General features: G+C 42.0%; 1 protein-coding gene across 5 annotated transcripts in view; it reads right to left on the reverse strand.

Moving 5' to 3' along the window:
• KLF12 (KLF transcription factor 12) overlaps positions 1 to 26,485 on the reverse strand; it is a 242,419-nt gene extending 215,934 nt beyond the window's left edge. For 2 of the 5 annotated variants that reach the window (XM_074535526.1, XM_074535524.1), the window contains exon 1: positions 26,346 to 26,479. The gene's annotated coding sequence lies outside the window, so the exon portion shown is untranslated. Of the gene's footprint in view, positions 1 to 26,135; positions 26,276 to 26,345 lie in introns of those variants that run through there. The other 3 variants (XM_074535527.1, XM_074535528.1, XM_074535525.1) reach the window with 3 other exon arrangements.
• Positions 26,486 to 26,792: the final 307 nt, after the last annotated feature.

The following is a 26,792-nucleotide window of genomic DNA, read 5'->3' on the forward strand; positions in this document are numbered from 1 at the left end:
TGGAATAGATGGGCTAAAGGATCCCTGAAATCTCCTGGGAAAACTTGAGTTACATTTTTCATCTGAGCTTCAATTAACAAGTTTGCTGATACTCCACCCAGAACACCAAACTCACAGGCAAATCGGCATTAACCTACTGGGTACTGCAAGGAAGCTTCAACACAACTTATCACTTAATCAGTAGTCTAAAAATAACTGGGGGGGGGGGGAGGGTCCAGCCACAGAGAAAAATAAGCTATTTAGAAGAACAATGCTCTGGCAATCACCTCACATTCACTGCCCTTGGGAGAAGAAGTCTCCCCTTTATGAGCTGCTCTTGGGAATAAAGGAAATTCATTAACTTGCCAAATAAACTTCTCAGAGGGAAGAGAGGAAGATGACCATTTCATGCCTCTTCCCCAGCCAAGACTGAATATACTTACTGGTGAGTGAAGAGAGTGAGGGAATAAACCCGATTGCAAAGAGGTAGATCAGAAGTGGGGAAGAAATTCAGAGGAAAAAAAGAAGAAAAAAGCAAGTAATTTGTTTTGATTTTTTAATAGCTCCACTAAATCATGGAACAGAAGGACAGGAATTCAGAGTAAAAGGAAAGGAAAGAATGACTAATGAGAAAATTTACACATGCATGTTCACCTCAGTGCCTGACTGATCTGATAACCATACCCTGGCACGTTATGTAAATCAAGTTTCCAAGAAACTTTACCTTTTACTCAGGCCTTGTTGTGGGGATATCTCAAACACCAAAACTATTGCACCCTCTTCGGGTTTTGTTACTCAATATTTTCTGAATCAGCCTCCTCAACTTTCACACTCTCAATCTGCAAGGTGACAGAATTACTGGGCACTTGAAAGAAAATAACCTAGAGAAAACATACAAAACACATAGAATTTTAATTTCTTGGGGGACAAAGAGAGGTATGAAGACACAGGTCAAGAACCACTATTGGAAGCATATTTATTACTTACACCTAAGGTTCATTCTTCAAGTCAAAATTAAGTAAACACATAAGAGGTTAGAGACTTTGCTGGTGCACAGCACTTAACATCTCTTCCAATGTTAACAGCACAGAGCACAGTGAGGGACACTCACCACCAGCAGCACACCTTCCTGCAGTCTGCAGAGGAGTAACTGGGGGATTGGGCTATGACTGATCAAACAGAATGCTGTCAAAAACTTAAGGACAATAAGGACAATGAAGTGTGATGATGGTGGACGCTATAATGAGGAATGTAAAGGGAGGAACTAGGCTGATGGGCAACACTCAAACTACCGTGAATTGCTGCAGTACTATTAACAAACTGCATTCTATTCATCTCTGGCTTATTTCCATCATGCTTTATCAACTTGTTCAAAGTGAGCATTAAAAACTCTTTAGTACCTTGCTACATTTGTTACTGCTGAGCAGATATAATAGCCAAGTAAGAATCTATCTGGCCTGCTCAAGCTCCAGACAGTGGAGGTCATGGTCTGGAAAAGTCTGACCTTGAACTTATCTGAGTTTGTAACTTCAACTGAAGTTACACACATGTGTAAGATAACTGAATAGCAAAGAAAAATGGAGATGAGAATCAGACATGCAGCAGAGCCTCACCTACTCTAAAATCTTTTTTACTTCTGAAACCATACAAGAAATATTAGGAATTTATCTGCCCCATTTTTAAGTCATGTATTTGAAAAAGAGAGTTACCACTGGTAAAAATTTAAGTGATCCTTGAAAAATACATGCTGGCCCTGGTATGCCCCATGCTGCCTCCTCTCTCCAACCACTCCCTCCCACAAAGATGCATGGAAGTACCAAACTCTACTCTGGGCTCCTTGAGGAAATTCTTTGTCCGTAAAGTTTTCTCTAAAAACAGTCCACAGCCAACTTTCTTGTCCACTTCCAGCACAGCAGGATTCCATGTCAGTGTCCCAGCTGCTGTGAGAATCAGAGTTGAGGGAGTGAGCTTTGAAGCCTGGCTGTGCAAAGACCATCCCACAGGATGCCGGAAGCTCCCCCACACAAAGCACCAACACCACAGAACCACAGCGACCAAACCATTCCAGCACATCACAGAAAATGCCTCAGCTGAGGAACCAGTCACTCTTGCCTGAAGATCTCTCTCTACCCGCAGTAATGCACCAGAAAAAAAAAATAATTATAACCACTACTCCTCTGATGGCATTTTCAGCCTGAAATGACATGAAGCAACCTCATTTTTACATTTCTTGTTCAGCTATACATGTTATGACATGAGAGTTAAGCACCATGGCAGTAGCTAGTGTCACTTGATAGCTGACTAAAGCTTTGTAAAGCATAAGGATTTGCATGATATTATCAACAACAGTCATAAATTTCCCAGACTCCTGCAAAAACCTCCCAGCTGACATTAAACCATTAGCATTGTCTTTTGCCCCCCACTTTATTTTTTTCATCCAAGTTGCTGACCACGCAGCATCACGTTTCACCTTTCTTACTCTCACAGATCATACAGCAGTAACCCTGTTATCCACCCAAAACCCTCTTTTCCTGTGCACAGGGCTGCAAACCCAGCAGGACCAGTCCTGCCTGCAAGCAACTTCCCCATGCACAGAGCAGACTAGAGCACCAAAATGAAAGGTCTGCCAAGAGCAAAGCAGCTGCCACAGGCAGAGGTGCACTCCACTTCCAGTGGCAGCAAAGCCCTTAACTCTGTGCATCCTGTCTGCCCTCACCAGACTCTGGCAGCCTTAAGTCCGTCTTTCACTACTTTTACAGATGGGTGTAGGTTAACAGGTTGCTGGAGGGGGGGAACAGTTTTGAGCACCCATCATGAAGCCCAATTTCAGATTATGTCTGTATCCAGGAGGACTTAAAATCTTTAAAAGAAGGCATAGTAAAGACACAGAAGATACTCAACACACAGTAAGGGACAAAGTTGTCTCCTTGATAAATAAAAATTCTGAGCAAATATGACAGAAGAGAATGCATGTATCCTTTACTCTGAAATGGCCTGAATGTCAACCATTTAGGTAAAATAGGAGGAACAACAATGAAATGGCAACAACAAGGACAAGACGCGATTGCGGGGTGGGGTTAACCATCCTACCAACCAACCCCAACCATAAAGGGTTGCAAATGGTTTTAAAAGCTAAGGGAAAAGTAATTTTGTGGCATCTCAGATAAATCTGATGCAAGGAGCTGCCTTCTAAGTAGAGAGGAAGAACAGGAGCAGGTCAAGAAGAGCAAAGAGCCTGTGAGAGCAGTGAACCATCACTGCCACGAACAAGCTCCTTTGCTGCGCAAGAACTAGTTGTACTGAAATGACAAACACTCAGAAAAGAGTAAAGCAGCTCATGTACAACACAGCAACAATCAAATGAAGAATGGCTGAAACACACAGAAAAGACCATCTTTACCTACATATGTAAGTGCAGTATCTACAGAACACACACATATACATATATATATATCTACAAACAGTACATAGTGCATTTTGTAGTCACAAGAAGGGTTTGTCCACATTCTAACTTTCAGCATAATGCTGATGTGCTAAGACCTGGGCTATTCTTCCATTTGTCTTGATTTGTTTGTGGCTTCTTTTTCTGTGACAAGTATCACCTTATGGCTCTCCTGTGTGTCTGCTTGTATCCATCTACTCCCCAGTGTCTTACTCTAAAGACTCTTAAAAATTCCTTTGTGGAAAGCTTTTAATAAGTGGATCCTAACCTATGACCTGTCTTGTACAAATCATACAAATAAATTATTTGAAAATGGAACATTTACAACACATCTATAGATAAAATTCTCCAACAGAACAAGAAAAGCCCAGCTCAACTCTGTGATGATGCAGAACTGCTGATTAACATAATTGAATAGCTTTTGTGCTCTCAAAGCAAATTACACAATTTACAGTCGCTGAGTCTTTGGACAGACCCAAATGAGGAGATCAGCTTCTCTTCGAAGGGACCACCCATGTACTCTGTTATTCTTCATGGCCTTCTGATCAGGCACTACTGTTAGCAAAATTGAAGTGTGCTTTGAGTACTGATTTAATTACAAAAAATCCTGTACGAAAGATCTTGGCAAACAGGTTGATTGTAGTATTCATACACTTTCTGAAAGACTTACTGAAAAAGAATAATCCATTTGGATGCACTGTAGCTCTGATATAATTCAATATGAAGACAGAAAAATTAGTTTTAAAACTTTCCTTTTCTGATTTCAGTTTAACAGAATTCTGATGCACTAACCACAGATAGGGTTATGTGTTCATGCAGTTGGTACCTGAAGAGAAAGGTCAAAATCATTCTTCCTCCCTTCATTCTAATAGAAGCATTGACAGAAATCCCATACTATCCAAATCCAGCCTCTCCAAGATTTCATCTCCTTGTCACTGCTATGCTACAATTTGCATGAGTTAAAACCTGAATCACATTTTCATCTGTCTCAAACCGTTATCCTGATAAAATATGTAAACCTTTAAAGTGACACAATGAAGAACAACTCATACCATTCACAATCTCTACTGATGAAAATGATGGCAACACTTCTTGAGAAAAGGGTAGTTAATATCTCCTTTGTGTTGATATTAAACCAAGTTTTATGCCTGTGAACACAAAGGCAAAGGATGCAAAAGTAATAATTTCTTTGGTTGCCTCTCAGTACCTCCCAAATGTGGAAGCGTAATAATTGTCTCCAGTTACTTATTTATGCAAGAACTTTTAAGGAGAGCCATCTATGGCTTCTCATTAACCAGAATGCTTCTCATTAGCATTCTATGCTTATTTATAAATACATACAACCCTCCCATTTTTCAAACTCTCAATATGAAGACTAACACCAGAATCTGTTCTGTTTCAAAACCAGATGCATTTCTTTCAGTACCCTCTACAGATACCTACTGTTTACCCCATGGGTAAATTTTCAGGCTACTTTTACTCCTTCAGTAAATGAAACTCTGCACCTCTAAATGAAACTCCTTCAGGTGCTGAAACTCTACACCTCCAGTCTGTCCCAATCCAGTCTAATACAACCCCCAGTTTTAGCACCTTTACAACAACACTCACCTCCCTCAAGTATTATCAGCAATATTTAAACAAGAGAAAAATGAACATTGATACCATCTCCAGATTCACACAGACAACCTGTACAAGGGATTGAAAGGGAAAGCCCTTTCCTACACTCCACAATCCCCAGTCTTCATCTTCCTCTGTACACTACTGCATCAGCCAGAGAAGTTAGTCACTGAGAAGTGAGTTTGAAGAAGGCTGTTGCCCATTTACCTGGTTAGATTTCAAAGCCCAAAAAGTAAAGGACAGTGTAACAACACCACCAAGAAACAAAAAAGGGAAAAGGAAATTATACACACAGAGATTAATTAAGAGGGAACAGCTGGCAACAAGACTGGAGGGGCTTTTAAGTGCTATGAAGAATATAAGTGCAAGCTTGAATTAATAGTTTCTTCTATGTATTATGCTTGAACAAGATGAACAATGCTGAGTTCCTGTATTTTCCTAATGAAGTTAGCTATTTTCTTAGACAGGGAAATGAAAGTAGACAATGCAGCAGTCTGCATTTAATTCCTTTGCTATCACCTGCATGTGAATGGAGGGCTCTATTTGTCTGCTGTGCTTTTATTATGAAAAGGAAGCAAACAGCAGCTCAAATTGTCAAGTATTAAAAAGGAAAAAAATTAACCTTTTTTTTAACTCGAAGCCCAAACAAAATTATAAAATACAAAAATCTGCAAGAAGGAAAGTTAGCTTAAGTATCTAGGAAAAGAAGCAAAGAAGGCCCCAGAGTATCTACAAATGACAGCATTTTTCGCTATTGGAAATCCAAATGTTACAATGAAACTATATGAATACTTCAGTTTAGCTATAGTGACATTCAGGACACACCAAAGTAACAACCCAAGCAAAAAGCTGCTAGTGACAGAACTGAAAGTGAAACTCCACTGTGCAATGTCTCTGTTGCTTGCAAATTAAAAAAAACCTTGACTTTTCAAAAGTACAGTTGTTTAAAAAAAAATCCCTCAGTGGCCATTTTAGATTTTGACATGAAGTGGTTTATTTCCCTGAATAGATACTCTTCTATCTACTGTGTAAACAGTGAAAACTTCACTCTTTAAACTTTCAGTAAATCCAGTGTTAACACACTTTTTTTTCCCCTACACCACAGTTTCTGTATATTTGTAGAGCATCTCAGCTCCAGCTGAGATGAACCTCTGGTTCAGAGAGGTGTGCTCTCCAGTGCCCTGCAAGGATGAAGCTTCTGCTAATGAGTGGGAAGTGACACAGTCAGAAAAGAGCCAGATGCTGTGCAGGTGCACAACTCTGGGCAAAGAACTGCTCTTACAGCCAAACAACCTGGATGTACCCCTGCAGAAGCACAGGCTCTTCAGCTGGGAATTACAAAGCCCACCAATGCACATTTTCAGTATTTCCTGTTCACCAATGCAGGTGGCACCCTAGCAATTCCAGCACAGCACTTCCAGTAGTTTATCACTTCTGAGCAGCAAAACCTTATTCCCTCATTCCATGCTACCTGGGGAGTGAATCTGAGTCTTGCTGTCCTTGCTCTGTTATCATCTGTTATTCTCCTGAACAGCCTGTTGGCAAGTCAGAACCCAACCAGTTCTCAGATTCCCCTGGAAGATACAACATGTTGCAGTCCACCTACCTCCCACTGCCCCCTTACCAAAAGTCACTTTTGTCCTCCAGCAGTTCCCCTCCCAATTACCCACCTTGATCCCCAACTCTTCCCTGCTTTAATTCAATTACTAATTTCAGAAAAACAAAACACCTTTATCTCAGTAAGAAGCAGATGCTCCTCCTCCCTCCTCTCCATTCCCACCTCTATCTCACCCCACACATAGAAAAATACTCATAATGCTCCAATTAAGAGTACATTCTTAAGTCCTGTGTACGAAATCTCAACATTCTTTAGTTTGAGACCACCACCATGACTAAGTAAGGTATGAACACCACAGTGTATGAACTGCCCCGTGTTGCAATGTGATTTTCTGAACATGCTCATTTGTACATTCTACAGTATTTCACAACACATATAATGTTTCATTTCAAAAAGTAAACACATTTCCCATTTTCCACAGACATGATTCTGCAGTTTGCTAACTAAAGAGGGTGTCTGGCAGTATCTCAGATTTGGGGCTGGCTTTTTTAAGAGTACATGAAAAACGGGCTGTTTTAACTTGCCATTTGACAATTGAATCATTCTCCCTTAAACCTAATAATTTTCACTCTCCCAGTAACTTTACTATTTACTTGTGCCCAGTCCAGTATATTGCTGTTTGGTGAATGTATTTTCAAGTCATACAGATCTGAGATCAGATCAAGTAAATCTGAAACACAAGTCCAGATTAATTAGTTCCTTCCAGTCAGTGAGAATGACTCTTTGGGCTTTGCCAATTCTACCACAACTTCTCTTCCTCATCCTTTCCTCTTCTCAGAGGAAGCCATCTGCCACTGGCTCAAACCTCACACTCAGCAATGACAGCTTGGTGACAGACACAGAACGGAAGACATGAAATAGCCCTTTCTGATTTGAAGGACTTGGCGTCTCCAACTTACCTCCACACTAGCTCCTCTCATGTAGAATCACAGAATGGCTCAGATTGGAAGGGTCTTTGAAGATCAACTTCCCAGGTTCCAAACCCCCTGCCATGGGCAGGGACACTTGACTAAACCAAGTTGCTCAAAGCCCCATCCAACCTGGCCTTGAGCACTTCAAATGGCAATTTCAGCTTTATCATGAAAGCATCTTATTATGGAGCTGAAAACAGAAGTCTCCATCTTCCTCTAGCAGAAATAGCTCTCCTTTCTTTTGTAATTGGGTTACAGATAACACAAGTGCTCTGTCCAGAAAGCTTTAACACCTTGTAGCTCTCATGCCTGGTAAGATAACTGGCGGACAGAGATTCACACACGTCACAGGCTGAAGGTAAGCAAGAAAGAGACACTTACGTTCCACTTGAACTGATATTTCTCTTTACCTGTGCCTAATGTCATCTCTCACTTCTTTCATCACCTTATTCACAAAAGTCAATACAACCTCGAGTAAGAGCTGATGTATCTGAGGACTGACTGACACTGATGCTGGGCTGGAGCTGCTTTAGAGCCACCACAAAGACAAGAGGTGCTCTGTGCCTCCAGTATTATACAAGCAACAGCTTAAAAAAAAAATCACAGAACTGTTTCTAAATCTACCTATACATGCTAAAAACAACAAGGATTCTAAAACTAAAAATAATATCAATATTCTGCCAGAAAAAAAAAACAGTAAATATATGAAGTTCCCTTGATGATTCTACAGGAGTGAGTTTTTGCAACTACCAATTTAGTGTGACACCCTAGAAAAATCAGTAAAAAACAGCAGGTCTAAGGGTGATTTTTTTTCCCCAGTTTCTCCCTTAGAGGCTGCATACCTTCGATGCCTATGATTTAATCACTTAAAATGAGTGATAGTCAGAAGACACTCATCATATTATTAAATGAAAAAACCCAGAATAATGGAAGCAATATCACACTGCCATCTCATACATTTTTATCGTCTACTTCTGTATTCTAAGAATTCTCTGTACATCTTCACTGCAGTTATTCCTTCATCCTTCTAAGTTTAACTTAGTGTCTTCTCTCCAGACTCCTCTGGAGGCATTTATCTTACAATCAATCCTGCAATATGAAATTCATTTTGTATTGTCACAACGGCTTCACATGAAAACAATCCTAATTTTAGCAGGATTCTTATGCTGTAAACCCTTGTTCCCATCTTGACTGACTTTGCAGTAATCCATGTAGTTTATTTGGCTACACCAAGAACTAGAGTTACTTTGATATCATTATCTTCCTATGTTTGCTATCCTTAAGCCTTCACACTCAATTTTTGAGGCACGGTTATGATCCTCAATGAACAATTCTGTATACCTGTTCTGACTTCAGCCATATACAACCCTATCTTCTGCTTTGGTTATCTGTGGACTTTAAAAATAACCAAATTTAAAAAAACCACCCCACCCTAAAACTCAAGCAGTGCCCTTTCTCAGTCTTCCCTCTACAAACACCAAGAAGAGTTTTTTGCAGTTTACTGACCTCCCCTTCAGCTTAAAGCTTCAGCACACAAGTTACCAACAAGTCTCCATTGTTTTCTGGGATTTTGCAACATTGCCATTTTCCACTTTTTTGTGTTTTTTCTGCATATGAACGTTCATTTCCACAGGTCCCTAATTCCCTCCTCCTGTTCATTAATCTTCCTGCCTCCTCATAGCCTCTTCCACTGTAATCCATAGTCATTGCATGGGGTAAGTCAAAAGCAAGCTGCCCTCACCAGCTACAACCAGCCTGAAAAACAACGCAGATGAATCCTTCCTTAGCATCCAGAGAGACAAACAGATCACCTTCAGGATGTCAGACACTATTTACAGAACCACTGGGCAAAGCACTTCTGCTTAGTTCAACTGGCTGATGAGAAGAGCAGCACTGCTTGGCCCATGCAGGGAGGTGTCTGTGGTGTCCTATCTGCTCTCAGTCCTTGGTCTCACAAGACACACAGCTCACAGACACAGCCATCTTATCTAAGACCCTGACCTACAGGTTTCAGCAGTCCTTGCTTGCCCACACCATCAATGCCTCTGCACACTGAGGACTTGATCCTTACCAGCACCTGCGCAGCCACCTGCCTTCCTCCCTCCTCCCATTTCCAGGATAAAATCCTCCTGCAACCCCAGACGAAGGCAGACCTAGGCTCATCCTTGCCTTAATTAATATAGCTACATAAGGCCAGCCACCAAAAACACCTTTATAATCTCCAACCAAAACACATTTCATAGGGAGTAAGGATGTTTTGTACAAAACGTGGAAGACATCTTGGGGGAAAATAATCCAATGGCTTGAGACACAAAATCTTACCCCAGTCTAAAACAGAGGCACAGATTTGCATGTTCATATTCCTTCAAATTACCTTATCTTTTCATCCCAATATATCATATCTTCTTAAAAACTCTGCCTTGCCACCTCCTCATGGCCACAAAACTACTAGCACTAAAACCAGCAGAAAAACACATGGCTTTTCTGCAGGAAAACCCAAGATCTCACCTCATCTCTGCTCTGGAGGTGTTCTTCTCCAGATTAAGAGAGCAGGGAATACAAGGCTTTCCCGCTCTTATCTTTGGGAATGGCTTGAGGTTCCTTCCTGCCTCCAACCACCTGATTGCTCCTGCACAGCCATAGCTGTTTTGGGAGATGAACTGGGAAAAAAACACATGTTAAGAATAACTCAGTGAAAAAGAAGAAGTTTGGGCAATTTCTTGACCCACTCCAGTCTGCTGACAGCAGAAGCTGTCTGAGTAACAGAGGGACACGTACCATAGGAGATGGGTGGTAACTGGAACCACATAAGCCAGTACTGACATCAGAAGAAGAAATTAAACCATGGCCACCAGGACCTCAGATTGACTGCACCGAGACCTGCTCCTCACTAAAGGGTGCACAGAGGCAATCTTCACCCAGCAGTCAGCACTCACAACATGAAGGCAACACTGCTGTATGCTTCTCTCATACTGGTGCCCCTTTCCATCCCCCCACCATAAATCTAACACCAATTTCAAGATAACCCAACACTGTCCTCCAGGGATAAAGCAGCCTTCCATTTAAAAAAATTCAATGAGGCCAGCAAGACCAAATTATAACCAGAAGTTTTTAAAAGCAAGTGTATATGAAAATTCTTATACAATAAAAGTTATCCAGTAAATTTACTTAAGCTTATCACACGATCTCTTGCATGAACATAACAAGGAGCATTCAACTCCCTCCAGAGTTTTAAAACATTTACAAGACATGAATGACAATTTACAGCATCTAAACTTCACCATGAAGAAAGTATTCCACGTTGCACTCTATCAGTGGTAAGGCATTATCTGACTTTTAAGAGAGACCATTTTTTCATTTTGTCTGGAGTTGACCTGTTCAACACAGGTGAAACTGGAGCCAGGGCTCCCAGTATCCCTTTTCAGAATCTCTTTTCCATTGAAACTCAGATAATTTTTTTTCCCCAGTCCTCCAGCATTCAGAATTGGCTATTACACCAAGAAATACAGAATTATTATAAATGTCATTCCTTGCACATGCAGCAACTTTCAACATGGCCAGAACTCTAAAGAGATATTAATTTAAAAGCCTAAACCAACAGTTTAGGATTTCCTCTAAGCTGCAGCTTTCTGAAGTCAATATTTGTAAATCATGTTTCATGTTTCCAAGGAAACCAAGTGGGTAATACCTCATGCAAACAACCTCCTTCAATACACTTTTCAGGGCTACAAGACTCACAGAAGTTATTCTCAGTCTGACAAAGAAGTTACGCTTTTCCTTGTATCTTCCAAAAGAACGTATCAGCATGCAGAGGCAACTGAAGTAATGTACACAGCAAGCATCTACAGAAATCTCTCTGGACCCTGCCATCTGAAGCACACATCTTATAACCATTGTATTACTCAGCTTTTGTATGTATTTTTCCCAATGGTAGACCTAAAAGTGTCCTGAGTAAACAGCATTACATTCATTTTGCATGTGTAAAAATAAGGCACTTACTAAATGACTTCCAACTCATCAGTGTATCACTTACAGTGTGTATCTCACCACCCTCTCTAAAAACATTATTATGCATCTCATAGTAAAGTTCAAATATTAATGAAGATAGAAATCAAATCCAGGAACAGAGCAGCATATTGTAACAGAATGCTGCTTCCTTGATCTTTTTTCTACTATTTTTCTTATTTGACAGATATTTACATCAATTTAAGGCATGACTGCTCACTGCAGCCTGCAGACACAAAATAAATGGTGAGGAGCACAAAATATACTGAACGTAATTTTGTTGATAGGATCTTTGGAAAATGCAAGATCATAAGCTAAGCAGCAATAACATAATATCGTTACCTGAAAAAGAAAGGAGGAAAAAGTCTTAAACAGAAATAACAAGTTTATGAATTCCACTTTCATAACTGTGAAGATTTAAAACTTTAAAACAAAATGCCTGCAACAGTATTTTTGTTGCAGGCTCTTGCACACTGAAGGCAGATCAAAGCAACACAAAAATTCATTCTCCTGTCTGTTAGAAGTTCTGTAAGACTTCTGTTTCCAAACAGCCAGGTAATGTGCTTTTACACGATATGTTTAAGGAGCATTTTGTGTCCAAACATTCCTGCTGAAAAACAAAGACTCTGAAGCTTCATCAAAAGAAAAATACATATCACAATAGAAAAATACATCTCTCACCCTCTCATCTGCTCACATCTATCTACAATACACCTTGAGCAACTGTTTTACTACACAAAACATACCCAGAGCTCAAGATGCTGCATTTTGCTTACTCAGAGAAACTCAACCCTGGTTGAGACATGAATGCTTTCTGGTGGCTCAGGGTAACCAAAGAAACAGCAGGTCTTCAAGAATCTCCTCTGGAAGTACTATGCACAGAGCCAAACTCACGGGCTTCAGCCGTAACAATTCACTGCATCCAGCATGAATCTGCAACTTACAAAGACACATATTCAAGAGCAGCACATAAAATAAAACCCAAAACCTTGAAGGAGAAGCCAGAACACTTCTGGCACAACAACAGAGGATTGTTCTAACAACAAAAATGAATCCATTGCACCAGAATCACTTAAAACACCAGACATCACACTAGGTACATAAACTTCTTTGGTAAGCAGTGAAAACCAGTTTCTGCCTTGCAGCAAGTCTCAGAGTTGCCTGCAGAATAAAAAACGTCATTTCACAACTCATGACTGAGATGATAGCAATGGACAAGACAACCAGTGCTGCAATAAGAAAAATCCATGCAGCATGCTAAGTATACTCAGCAGCAAGTAGTTTTCAAAACACCTAAATCAACACTGAGCAACAAAGGGCTTTCTTTTGCCACCATTTACTCATTAAACACACACTTTCACTTTTCTTGGACCATCTATGTCCTCCCCACAGCCCTAAATTTAGTAGTTTCTCTCCACTGCATCCTGCCTTCATCCCAGAGAAGGGCAACGCACAGAGTCCAAGAGCACCACTGGGAAACAGATGGGAAAGAACAGAAATATCTTCCCAAGATCCTGGAGGCAGAACAAACACAAGGACACATAAAAAAGGCAGACCACACCCAGACTGCAAGGAGCAGGACCCTCCTGCTGGATTGCATGTGAAGTCATGGTCACCTCAAACCTCAGCTGTGCCAGTTACAAAAGAGCAGGACACATAAAGCATCAGACAGCCCAACCTAAATGAAAGAAATTGAGTTGCTTTCCATGTAGCAACTTGTGAGGTACCACAAGCTTTTCCAAAGGTACAAGACACCAGCACTGAGCCACCACATGCAGCTCCAGCTGCCTATGGCACCAACCCAGAAACCAAGGGGTTACTGCTTCACCATGCTGTTTTCAGGAACTGCTCAATACATCCTCAGCAGAAATTCAGGGCTCCAGGGACCTATAACAGGCTATGTCATCTATAACACAAAAATGTAAATTAAGGTTTTTACATTTAGAATTGTGCAATTGAAACTAATTTTGCATTAAAAAACCCTAAAACCTCAAAAATAGAAATAGATAAAAGGGCTAACATTCGTTGCATGGAGAAAGCAAGAGCAACACTACTGGTGAAAAAAAAGAAACAACACCTAAAGATTCTACTTGAATAAAAATATGGAATCAGTATTAGCCTTTGCAGGGAAAAGATTTTAAGCTAATGACCACAAATGCTTTAGGCTCGCATTTCTTCTCTGCCATGCAAAGCACTGTACTCAGATGACAAAGTTCAAAAGTTCTGTGTCAAGACGTTCATGAGCTTCATTCAGGAGCCTTGCACATCACTGCCAGATAGCACAGGGCTCTTTCTTAATAAACTGGTGGCTCCTAAAGAACATGAAGATCATAAACAATAGCAAGCTCAACAGAGGAAAGTGAAAGCATCCCACTGGAGGCCTCAAGAGACACTGCAATGAAGAACAGTCTGTCAAGGAGGAGGAACGGGAGCAAATTCTGGGACTAGCAAATCACCAGAAGTCAACTGGATCTTAGAAAGGTGGGATCTTTGCTCACAGGCCAATTTGTTTTGCAGTAGCAGCGCATGAGGTGACTGTAAAATTAGCTTTGTAATCTATTAAGTTTTCCTTTTTAGAAACAGATAAGTAAACACCCATTTGGACTCCTCTCATGAGCATAAAGAGATATTCTTTCATCAGAGAGTCTCCATCGTGTGGTGATGTATTTCTAGTGCTCTTTACCTGGTTTATTTTGCTCTCAGGCAGGTTGAAGCATTAATAAAACCTTTCCTCTGATCACCACTTTCCAGTTTCCTAACTTGCTGCACAAGGCTAGACTGCACAATGGTCCTTGTTTCCAGCCCTGATCCTTTTCACAGGATCTGCACTAGTTACGTCAATTTGCAAAAAGAAAGCAAAACAGCCAACAAGCTTCCTTTGCCCTCTTTGAGGAAGAAGCAAATTACCTTTCCAGTTGTACTGCTTTTTGATAGCTCTGTGTCCTACATCATTTTGCCTGGCTCCATGACAAATACAAGTAGAAAGGAAATTATCACACTGAATGAAACTACACAATGAAAAAAACTGGCAAGCAAAACAATCTTGCTTTGGTCTTTAGTTGCTATTTCAAGAAGATAGGGAGAAAGCAGGAAAAAAAAGGAGAAAGGCACACCTTTAGTATCCCTGTAAAATAAGGTTACTTATGATCACAGTTTTAAAGTCAGAATATGCAGAAATTAAGTTTTATTTAGGTAACTGTATCTCTTTGAAGACTGAGGAAGTAGAGCAGTGTATACTTAACCATTGTGAAATGTCTCTAAAAAAAAGACTAAATAATTAAAGTGAAAAGGTCTGGTTTGTTTGAGAATCAGCAGGGCTTCACAGATAAGATTACTGCTAAAGAGCAAAACTTCCCCATGTTGAGCAAAGCTCAGCAAAATCACCAGGTTTTCTTAGTAACTCTTTTCAAACTGGTAGGATTAATGAAAAGCAGTTGCAGGGGAGAGGGAGCGGACTATCCCATTATTAAATTTGAAACAATCTCTAAAAAGGAAGAAAAAAAAAAACCCAAAACCAAAACACAGTAAGAGACTTAAAGGTCTGAGAAGTGCAGCACCACCTAAGCACACCAAACTCTGGAGGAGCCTGGGTGCTCCTGCTCAGCTGGTATCTTTGGCCAATGAGCATCCCATTTCATACTTTAGATAACACACTGAATGGAAATGACCAAAAAGGCACCTGAGAACTGCAGTGTCAGTGTCATCAGCCAAGAATAAATCAAGTATTTGAAAAAATTATCTTCATATGCAGTTTCACAAAGCAAGAGCAGCTGGCCAATCCTACCTTTTGACAATGTTTAGAAGGAGCAGGTTAACCAAGGCTGCTCCAAAACCTGTCTGGTAAAGAAATGGCTTTTTCCTGTAACACTATTATATGTTTCAATAAAAAATTCTGACTCTTATTTAATATTTTCACCAAAATTACATTTGAATTTATGAAACCAATTTACATTCCTTCTTTCATCAATGCCCAAGCAATACCCATTTGCTGTTAAAGTTTCAAAGAAACTACTTACCCTATAAAAAAACTGAACAAAACTGAAACACAAACTAATCAATAAGCAAATGCAGAACAGAATATCTTATTTCTCACAGCTTATTCAACCACCACAAATTACTGGATCATCCATAAGTTGGAAAAAATCTACCATGAGCAAATTAAACTGGGTAAAGACATTTCTCTTACAGTATTTAAATATAAACAATATGCTGAAAGGTGATAGCTACTAGTTCTAAAACTCCCCAGGATATTTTTAACAGAAATTTAGAGGTTTTTTAATAACAAAATACGATTTTTCCTTTATTCACCATAAAAGTTTATAACACTAACACATTTTATTAAGATATTTAAAAAAAACTGGCATATCAAAAAGAAATCAAGATATCATTAAAAATTATTTTAATTATGTTTTCCAGGGTTTACGAATTCTAAGTACAGTTGACAAAGTCAATCATAAAACTGAACTACCGAGTAAATCAGAAACACATCAGCCATACCATAATATTAAAGACCTGAAAATTCAAACACAGCAAATGAACATTAATTCCACAAACTTTTAAAATGTACAGGGCATGCACACAATGCATTCTCTCAAATAGCAATTTGAGTATACTCTGTGTAACAACTATTTTGTCCACTGTGTATCAGCACACTAAGCATCACTTACCCAAAACACAGCACGAGGAAAGGAAAATGAGTAAGAACTGCAGAAACCAAACAAGATTTAAACTGATTGTTTAAATCAAGTTTTCCTGCCCACTACTTTGAAGTCAAAATTATTTAAATCAATTCACCGTCTTTAACAGCCACAAAGTAAAACACTGTTCAATTATGCATATTCTGAAAATGAAGACAGAGAAGGAATTGACAGGAGACTGGTTGACCACTCATTTAAGAGACAGAAGTACAACAAGGTTAAGTGGCTGGAAGCCAAATACATGGCTAAATTCAGGGAAGAAATAATGCATAGAGATTAGAGTAATTATAACCACTGGAACAGCTCACCAAAGACGACAGTTGATTGCCCACTGCATAAAGTTTTTTACATTACAAACATCTACTCACAGAATGTCCCAGCTCCAAGAGACCATGCAGAGTTTGTGCAGGACAAGGTGATACTCTACTGATGGCATTATTGAAATTGAATTAGATTATCACAATGGTCTCCTCTGATACACAAATCAATGAAACTACAATTTGTTCCCATGAGAGATATTATAATATATCTTTCTTCTCACTTCACCAAGTCCTGCCTCCAGTGAATATACTGAATTCAACATGTACACCTCCTGTAAGCTATCTGCTTAAATGCCAACCTGTCCACCACCAAGACTCTGAACATATGTGGCTAAATTCCAACTTGTTCATCCAGGCAGAAATCCCTAAAAGTCTTTGCAACTTGTATGTTGGTTAAATGTGGCTTTGTGGGTTTACTTCTTCTATGGCATTTCAGCACTGTCAAGACACTTTTAGGACACAATTTCTGTACTTGACACCACTGCCAAACCTCAAGTTCAAAACAGCTGCAGTCTAGTCATTCAGCTTTTAAACTGAAAACTCTATAATGTCTGTCAAATACTGACTGGAATTACTGTTTTAGATCATACCAAATTATTGCCATAGCATGTGTCTCATTTCTGTTCTTTCCTTCAAAAATTACTGTAACAGATTCTTTGAGAGATTAGAATTTTTGTGTTTTCTGAACTAGTTCTAACATTGTCTAAAACAAGGAGAATATTTCCACTCATTATTTTTGTATTTCTAATACATTAGCAATATGAAAAGACTTTTCACACTAACCTCATGTTTCTATTTTTGATATCACAGTAATATGCAAGGAGTCAGCTTGGGTATGGGAGTAACCCTAGCCTGCTCTGATCTGAAAGACACTACAGCACTCACAATCAAATGCAGGGAACATCTTCTCCCCACCTTTCTCTCTCTGCCACGGAAAACTGTGCTTTCAGGAGAGCAGGCCTGCTCCAAGGACTTGCCAGTTAGGCACTGAACTACTGAGAATAAAATCCTTAAGCAAAGTAAGTAGCAATTTTAGCAAATATATACACATGCACACATATATTTATTATACATATATATATTTATATAAAAAATAAATGCAATCTATAAAGGCTTCTTTGGTCAGATGTCTTGAAAACACAACTGTACAAGTTGACATGTTAAGAAAAAACAGGGGTGGGGAGTTGTTAAAGTGGCTAAGGTTTTTCCTAAAGGGAAGCCACTTTCAAATAATCCAGTATCCAGAAAATGTGGCTGCTTATAAAGAATTCAGCAGCTTTTTAATGACAAGGTCATCAACAGAAGGGCTGCAGCAAGAGGAAGAGAGCAGCATTCCTCACCCAAAGAGAGGCTGAGCAGCGCTGCCGGCAAGAGGCAGAAAGCAGCGCAATAATTAAACATAGAAGGATGAGAACTGAGGGATGGGAAAATGCAGCATCAACTGCACTCAGAATCCATCACAAGGAGGAACTTCCTTCTTTTACTTTAATTCCTCTTTTTTATTTCCTTTTTGTTTAAGACAAGAAAAAAAGATGTGTCCATGAAAGCCACACAAGTGGAACTTCAGTCGTATTGGGGGGAGATGTGGGATCTGAAAGTACAATTATCTTTCATTTCTGTTTATGGACTTCAGGCTATGACCTCAAGAGGACTTGGGTACCAAACCACTCTGCTCCTGATGCTGTCCCTACTATAGAAAATCCCAACCTGGCTGGTTCTACCTGCTCTCACAATATATGGGCTAAGTTAAACACCAAATAACTAAAGCCACAAGAAGAGCCCACAGAAACTGCTATTCCTTCTTCACCACCACCAGAGCCTTCAGGGCCTCCAGTGCTTCTGCCAGGATTTGAGCACCGCAAGGGTTCTCTCACTTATTTTTTAACAAGTACAATCTACTCGTTCACATGTGAACTAAACATCTGAGACTTCCCGTACTGTAAGCCAACAGAGAGGTTTTCTGAAGGCCTTTTGACCATAAGAATTACTCTGGTGTCATGATTTTAGTACACACTTCTGAGGCAAGGATGAGCTAAGCTCTTCTTTTTTGGAAAAGGAAAGTACTTTATTCAAACTCTCCACCAGAACTGACTTAGGCAGGTGTCTGTGATTGCTATGCATAGAGTTCAGTTTTCCATCCCTGCCTATCCCACATACTTCTTTAGCATTGCAATGCAGAAGAAATGCTGTGTTCCTAAATGCAGCAAAACGTGAAACCCAAAGGACAGCACATTTCCAGCAAGCACAAAATAAATCTATCTCAGATACTGGATGGGATGCAAAGCAGAGAAAGTGCACTAAATCTCTCATTATTTTTTTTAAGTTTATTATGTTTAATTGTTTGATGTGACTGCTGAAAACTTTATCCCACTAACGCCACAATAAAAAATTACAAATCCACCATCTTCTCAAAACAGGAGGTCTCCAAGTATTAAGATTCACTCTTTCAAGATAGACATTTTAGCTAAATGTTGATTTAGCTGAATATGCATCTCGAAAGTAAAAGTGAAAATGGCAATGCTATCAGAAATAGCAGCCTCCAAATCTGTCTCCTAACTAGACCAACTCTGCATCCTCTCACTTTCAAAACCTCATTTTTTCCTTTCAAAATTGTGTAGAGCACTGTCTATGCAAAAGATTTCCTTGGCTAGATGGAACAAGTGAAAAATTAAGTTGCCTTGTAACTGCTACCAATTTATAGAAAGTGGAAAGGAATGTTTTTCTCTACTTTTTTTTTCTTAAGAAAAATCTTTTCATTTCCCACTTGGAATTTTCTTGCAACTGAAAGATTCTCTGAAAAAGGAACTGGAAGAGCTCCAACTACTGTCCAACACTTTAAAAGATTTTAAAGTGTCATCAATCATAGCTCTTAACATGCTCTTCTAGAGCACTGCCAACTCGTATTTGAAGACTAACTCAAAAATGTTTCATGCCAGCATTAAACACTCAAAATAAAGACAAATACAAAACAAAAAAAAAACATTTCTATATTAATCTGATTTTAAGTTAAGTCCTGCTCAGATTCCTGACAAATGTTAGTACATAATACTAATAGTCATTATCTTCCCTTTTTTCTAGGATTAATTAGCAATTGATATCATTAATCAAATATCTCAGTGGCTACCTCAGAGAGCAACATATTATTATGCCTGCTATAAAAGGTCCCTTCAATTCTCTGTAGACCATCTTTAAATGCTGGTACCATAGGGAAAAAAACCAAAGAATTAATATCCATGGTAAATAACAAGTCACAGGTATTCTTTGAAACTGATGTAACAAATTCCTAATACTGCATATTCCAGTTAACAAACTTCAGCCATTTCAACAGAAAAGCTCAGTGAATGGTTCTTCAAAATCTGATTTGAAAGTATCTGAGAACACTGAGTATCTGAACCAGCCACTTCTGACAACTTTGGTAGTAAAAAAAATGAAAAAAAAAATCAGTATTTTTTCTATAGAGTACTTTTTTAAAAAAAACTTTCCCTCGGGTATCCACAGAGAGAAATTGCTGGGTTACAGATAGTTGCCTTTACCCCTTCAGTGGCAGCCTGTCAAGACTTGAACAAAGTATATGACAATTAGAGATCACTCACGCTCAGGAAGGCTTCCAGAGCTCACTGATAGCATCTTCAGCTCTGCGAACGGACCTGACCTTATTTCCAGCTGGCCTGAGCTCTGCACACACCCCCTGCACCCACGCAGCCTGCCAGCATCACTGGGCTGCCCATGCTGCTGCCAGGGACCTGTACGGCTCCACAACAGAGACGCAACACCACCACCAGAAAGCTGTTCTTGGACAGGGCAGAGAAAAAGAAATTATTTAGGCAGTCGGCAGGAGGGAGGATCAGCATTAGCACACCAAACCTTGTGCTCTTTGCTGCTCTGACCACTGGACAACACCCGGCGTTAATAGGGAATTAGGGTCAGTGCTTGCCACCTTACAGAGCGGGTAACAAAGTGCCTGTCCCAGGTGACACATGACAAAAACGAGACTAGAACTCGGGTCTCCCAACATGATACATCATCTGATTAATTATCCCCTTAGCAGCGCCGATGTCCAAGGTCATGCATTTGATTGTTCTATGTTTAAACAACGAGAACGCACTCGCCCCACAGCCAGGCCAGGAACAAAGCTCGGGATTTCTGAGTCCCATCATTACTCTGCTATGTAGCAAATACCGTGCCAGCCATTAGCAAAGAGCACGCCTCATTCCCGTACTGAAGGCTGGTTCACAGAGAGGACAAAAGCTTGCTACTGCTAACCAGACATTCCTTAACTCAAGTAGTGCTGGTCTGCGCTGCAATGCCTAACGCTCTTACTGCCAGCACTGCCAGCCACCCACAACAGGACAAACACCATTGCATGTGACGGCGTTTCTTACAAGAAACAAACAAACAAAATTTACGAAAACAGTTCTATGTAAAAATAAACAACCAGATTAAAAAAAAAAGCACAGACATTACTAGGACAGCATTCAGAGGGTCAGAAATATCAGCGTGTGACAGTCTTGGCCAACTTTATTTAGTATCACTGAATATATACTTTTAATAGTCTTCAATCATAGTATTTCCCTTGATCCTTACAAACAGTTTTACTTCCAATAAACCTTAGCTTTTGCATCCTTGTGGTTTTACTGGACTTCAAAAAAAAACAGCAAGCCAATACTGAGGTAAGTCCTACCCTTGCAGCTGAAGGAAATCTTCTGGCACAGGAGTTGATGTGTACAGATGTTGAGTGCATGAAGAAACAGACAGTATAAAGCATAAAATCCCTGAATATATATCACATGACTTAACATATTGACTCCCAAGTTTTACCACGTATTTGAGAAACACTGGGATGGCTCATGCCACCATGCCATCCCAAAAATCCAAGAGATTACAGAAATAGCTACAGAACCAAGACACACCATAATTTTCATTTGTCTTCTCCAGACCAAAACACATAATTCTGCAGCAGGCATAGATGCAAAATAAAAAGTATATAATAATTCAGTTTTGTTTTAGTACCAAGTTTAGATAAGGCTTTCTAATTCATATGAAGAGCTATTATACTGAACTCAAGGAAGTCCACATAAACTCAGTGTTACATACAACATAGATACACTTTCTGGCAAAGCCACGCTCATTTTCCCTCTTCTTCCTGTCTCTCAGTATTACTTTAAGAGCTTTCTGCAGTCAAAAGGTAAATAGAACTAATTAAAGAACAGCCTAGCTTTTTCACCTTGTAGAATCACAGAATGTTCTGACTTGGAAGGGACCTGCAAGATCATTGAGTCCGACTCTTAAATGAATGGCCCACACAGGGACAGAACCCACAGTCTCGGCATTATTAGCATGCTGTGAGCAACTGAGCTTATCTCCTATAGTCACTGCTTGGGAGCAAACAAGAGCACAGACTTCACATGAACTTCAACCCTATCTGTCACACCAAACTCTGCAAAAGTAGGAAAAAGTTCACATATTCAGGGCACAAAATCTAAGCAAACTTTCTGCACAGAAGATTCAAAATGCAAACACAACAGTCCTAGCTGGAATTTATATATATATATATATATACACACACATATATATATACACACACATATATATGAAAACCAAAACGGACTCCACAACTTTCCTCAGATGGGTCCAATTTTACCCACTTTTGCAACAGTGCCACAAGGTCTGATCAACACTTCAATCAAGTTTGTCAACATATGCCTGTCTGGCTATAAACTAATGCAATCATTTTGACACTGAATCATCAAGCATAACTTTTGCTGTTGTATGGAGGTTGTGTTTACCAGCAACTTTAAAAAAATCATTCAGTTGAAGCAAGAGGACTGTCTAAAGTTCAGCTGTTGAACACAGGGTAAGATTACATGGAACTTTTACCAATGACAAACAATGTTGACAGTGCCATCCGTACTTTAGTGCAAAAGCACTTTCTGATGTAAGCAGGAATTTAATTTTTAAAACATTCTTTTTTACTGCATAGGAAACAGACATTTCATGCTTCCACATTTTGCACCTGCAAGACTCAAAACTTGTCTTACAGATACAGCACAGTGCAATTGGCACAAAGGAAAAGAAAACCCTCAACCTGGCTGCTCAGTACTTTACTTAACAACTCACTTTGAAACAGCATGTTTATTACACGTTTTCCCCTTAGCAGGAAAAGTGAGCATGCTTGTGTTTGCAGCTCCTCCTCTTTCAAAGACACACAGCTGCAGCTGTAGTAAACAACCACTAGTCAGGAGCTGAGAAGGTCAAAGTCTGGGTGCTGCATCCATTTCAGCTTTTCTAAAAACAAAAGTTTTATTTCAGGAAATTAATTTTTTTACTAATTTTGTAGTTAAGCCAAGGAAAGGCAAACCACAATCATTCTCCAACAAAAGAAACCAAGGCACAGTATTTCAAAAACCACAAGCAAGACACTTCAGTAAAAATAAGTGCTTTCAGAGCTCCATGTTTATTAATGAACAAACACATCATTTACACTTTCCTATTTTACTTGATTCAAACTAAGACTTGGTCAAAACCAACTTTGTGCTGATGAGACCTGCTCCACAAAGCAAACAACACTCACTGAAGGAAAGAGCAAGGAGGTTGGCCACGCAGAGAAGTGGTGCCAGCAGCTGAGCAAGGTTCACTTAGGTCAGCCAGCAGCCTGGAGCAAGGAGGCTACAGCACTCCATCTCTGGGAGTGCTTGCATAAGTGGACATCATGCACCCAGCCATGACAAAAGGGCACTCAGCTTTCCCTTATTTTACAGACCATCCAAAATCTAACCAATGGCATACCCTAGCAGCACTGAGAACTCCAAATTACACAGATGTTCTGCAACCCCCGGTGCAGCAGAGACCTCAACAAGCACCCAGGAAAGGCACTGCCCACTTTCCTCAAATACATGGTCAGTATGTCTATTTAACTGTGCTGGTTACCATCACACACCACCTTGGTCCAGGCAAAGAGAAAAGCAGTCACTGCCACGGGGTTCTGCAGCACAAGCCCTTCACTGACCCCATTCTAACATCTCCCAGGGCAAGAGCTATTTCAGCCCCACACTTCTGCCTCCTCTCATCTGGACTGAAATTCTGCTCATGCATGTTCTGGTCTGGCTGATCCTGACAGAAACAGCTGGCATAGGACTCCACGATTAGCCTGTCCCAGAATCTTAAAGTTTATTTTTAAAAGTTGTTACACAGAGTCTTCTTGGGCTGTGAGGGGCCTTTCCAGAAAAGGTTTTTCTACAAGAAAGCAAAGAAAGGCCTGGAAATATTATCATGAACTACTGCCGGGGGGAAAAAGCCAGAATTAAAAATACACAATTTCCCATTCCCTCTATTTACAAGTCTGATCAGAAACAGAAAACAAACAGTATCAGAAACAGAAAATAAACAGTATCTCCCATTTCCTAAACTCCTTCCCAGCCCATCCAGAATAGGTGCACTCACTCATCAAATGACCTACGACATAAGCTTTTTGACAAAGATGCTTCTCCCCCCATAAAAGAGGTGCTCCTCAGACTGCCGCCCTCCTCCCAGTTCCACGCACAGTTAAGGAAAAAAAAAAAAAAAAAAAGGTGGGAAAAATACCAAAAGGAGGAAAGAAAAATAATGGAGAAGAGGCGAATGCCAGCAGTGGTGTTGGCCCGGGGAGGGGCGCGCATGGGTGTCACCACCATGGAGGGGTGATGTCATCCACCAGCCTCCAGCCCGGGCACCTGCCAGCAGCAGCAGCAGCAGCCTAGCAGCGGCTGCCAGAGCCTCCGGCAGCACGGCACGGGGAAAAAAATAAAAAGGCAGCGAAAAAAAAAAAAAATCCGCAATGTTTCCCTTCGCTATGCGCGGTTGGTTTGTGACGATAGGTGACATGCCAGCTTGCGGAGAGCGGTTTCAACTTGATTACGTCCCATTAGAAAGATATTCAAGACACTCCCCCTCTCCCAGCACGAAATTATAAAAAAAAAAAAAAAAGCAGCCTCGGTTTATGCAGCCTTACGTCACTAATAAAATGCTCCTATCGCCCCATCTATGACCTATTCAGCACAGCTACTAATCCCACGCTGCGACCACTTTGCTGTTCCTGTGCATTTCAGAGTTGTAGACCAACCAGAGAGCAGAAAATGGAGCCCATATGCCAGCGCTATATAAAGCAGCCTCGCAAAGTTGCCGCGAATAATCTACCTGCCGTGGCGAGACGAAAAGTGAAAAGCAAAAAAAAGAAAACCAAAAAAGGGTGGTGGAGAGAAGAAGAGTACCGTTTACTTCACGATGGGTAATTAAAAAAATAAACTAGTTTACTGTCCTTCTTAGGGGAAGGGGGGCTGCCAAGGGCTAGCAAGATTTTATAAGCTCTATACAGACCCCGATCAAGTGAACTTCTCTTCAGTGCTTCCTACCGAAACGGCTCCTACCTCCTCCCTAAGCGCACAAAATATCTTATTTCCCAAGCAAGCCCGTCTGCGGGACTAAATGCCACGCCAAGATCCGAAAAAAAAAAAAGCCCCAAAAACCGCTGTCTGGACCGGAGCATCGCATCCCTGCAAACCGCGGGGAGGAGAATATAAAATAACCCGTCTGGTCGCTCCTGTCCACCTCCCCCAAAATCCTGCACCACCGCTGGTGGTTGGATGTTGGGGGAGGCGGAGAGGAGCCACATCTCATCCCAGAGGAAATTTCATCCCAGCAGCGGAAAGCTTTGGGAGGGCTTCACAGGGTGACGCTGATGCCATGGGGTAGGTAACCCATCTCCCGCAGCGGCTCTGGGCTCAGCGCTAAATGCAAATACCAGCGGCTTGCTCCCCAAGCTCCCGACTTCTGCAGGAGCGAGCATTTGTTCCACAGAAGACCATTATTTCTGTAGAAGGTAGTACAGCACGACACTCTTGCTTTTTTATTTTTCCCCCCATAGCGCGTTACAGTCCCATTTTTCTCCCCATTCAGCGTTACGCTCCGATTTTCCCCTCCACAGAGCGCTACACTTTATACTTTTTCGATATTTGTTTTTATGTATTAATTGCCCAGCCCCAAATGCGCACGGGGGCCGCCCGCCCCCACCCACACCCCCCCCCCCCCCGGGGACGGCAGCACAAAGGGCTGGGCGCTCCCAGCTCGCTGCTCATCACTCCCCGCTTATCGCTTTTCATTCCCCCCCCCCTCGCTTTTTTCACCGCCACCCCCACCCCTTTTTTCCCCCTCCTAGAGCCTCAGCGGGAAAGTTGAGGGAAAAGTTCGGGCCGGCGCCTAGCACCCTACGCCGGTGTCGCTGCCGCCGGGGCACGGGCAGGGATGGAGCAGGCGGGAGGAGGGGATGGATGGAGCGGGGGAGGGAGCGGGGGAGGCAGGGCACCGCCGTTAACCCCCGGCTCGCCCCGGCGGCGCCGGGGGAAGCGGGGGGGCCGCCCTGCCCCCCCTCCTGCTCTTCAAAATTATTTAACTTCAGCATAGGAGCGCTATTTTGTTTGTTTGTTTTTTTAAATAGAGGCTGGCTGGGACAGCGGCAGCAAAACCCACACACGTTAGCCGTTTATCCTGCTAAGAAAGGGAATCGGCACAGACCTGAGCAGAAGCGGCAGAGCAGGAGAAGAAACTGTTTCCTTCCCTGACACAGGGTCCCCGCTCTGTGTCTGTCTGTCCGCCCGCCCCGCGCTCCCCAGGCAGTGCCCCGCGCACTCGCACCCCGCACCGGCGGAGGCAGCCGGCGGCCGTCCCCGGGAAATGAATGGGGGCAGCCCGGGGAGCCGCGGCGCTCGCTCGCCGCCGACTTACCCGCGTCACATGATGAGCCCGGGCAGGGTGGGCCGGGGGTGGAGGCTCCCGGCGCCGCCTGGCCGCGCCTCGCCTGGGGCTGCCGCGACACCCCGCCGGCCGCTCAGACAAAGCCTCCGGACCGGTGTCCCCCTCCCCAGCTACCGGCCCCTGCTCCGGCCACGGCGGGCGCCGGTGGCGTCGCTGGCATGCGGCGCGTCCCCGCCCCCACCGGCAGCCGGGCGGAGGGAGGGGAGGGAGGGAGGGGCCGCGCCCCCGCCCCGCGGCCGCCCCGGTGCGCCGCCCGCCCCGCCCCGGGGGGTGGGGACGGGAACGCCCGGCCGCGCCTCCCCCTCCCGGCCCCGGCGCCGGCCCCGGCCCCGGCGCCGGCCCCGGCCCCGGCGCCGGCCCCGGCCCCGGCGCCGGCCCCGGCCCCGGCGCCGGCCCCGGCCCCGGCGCCGGCCCCGG

The sequence above is a fragment of the Zonotrichia albicollis genome, chromosome 2 (genome assembly GCF_047830755.1).
Source record: "Zonotrichia albicollis isolate bZonAlb1 chromosome 2, bZonAlb1.hap1, whole genome shotgun sequence".
Classification (NCBI taxonomy): Eukaryota; Metazoa; Chordata; class Aves; order Passeriformes; family Passerellidae; genus Zonotrichia; species Zonotrichia albicollis.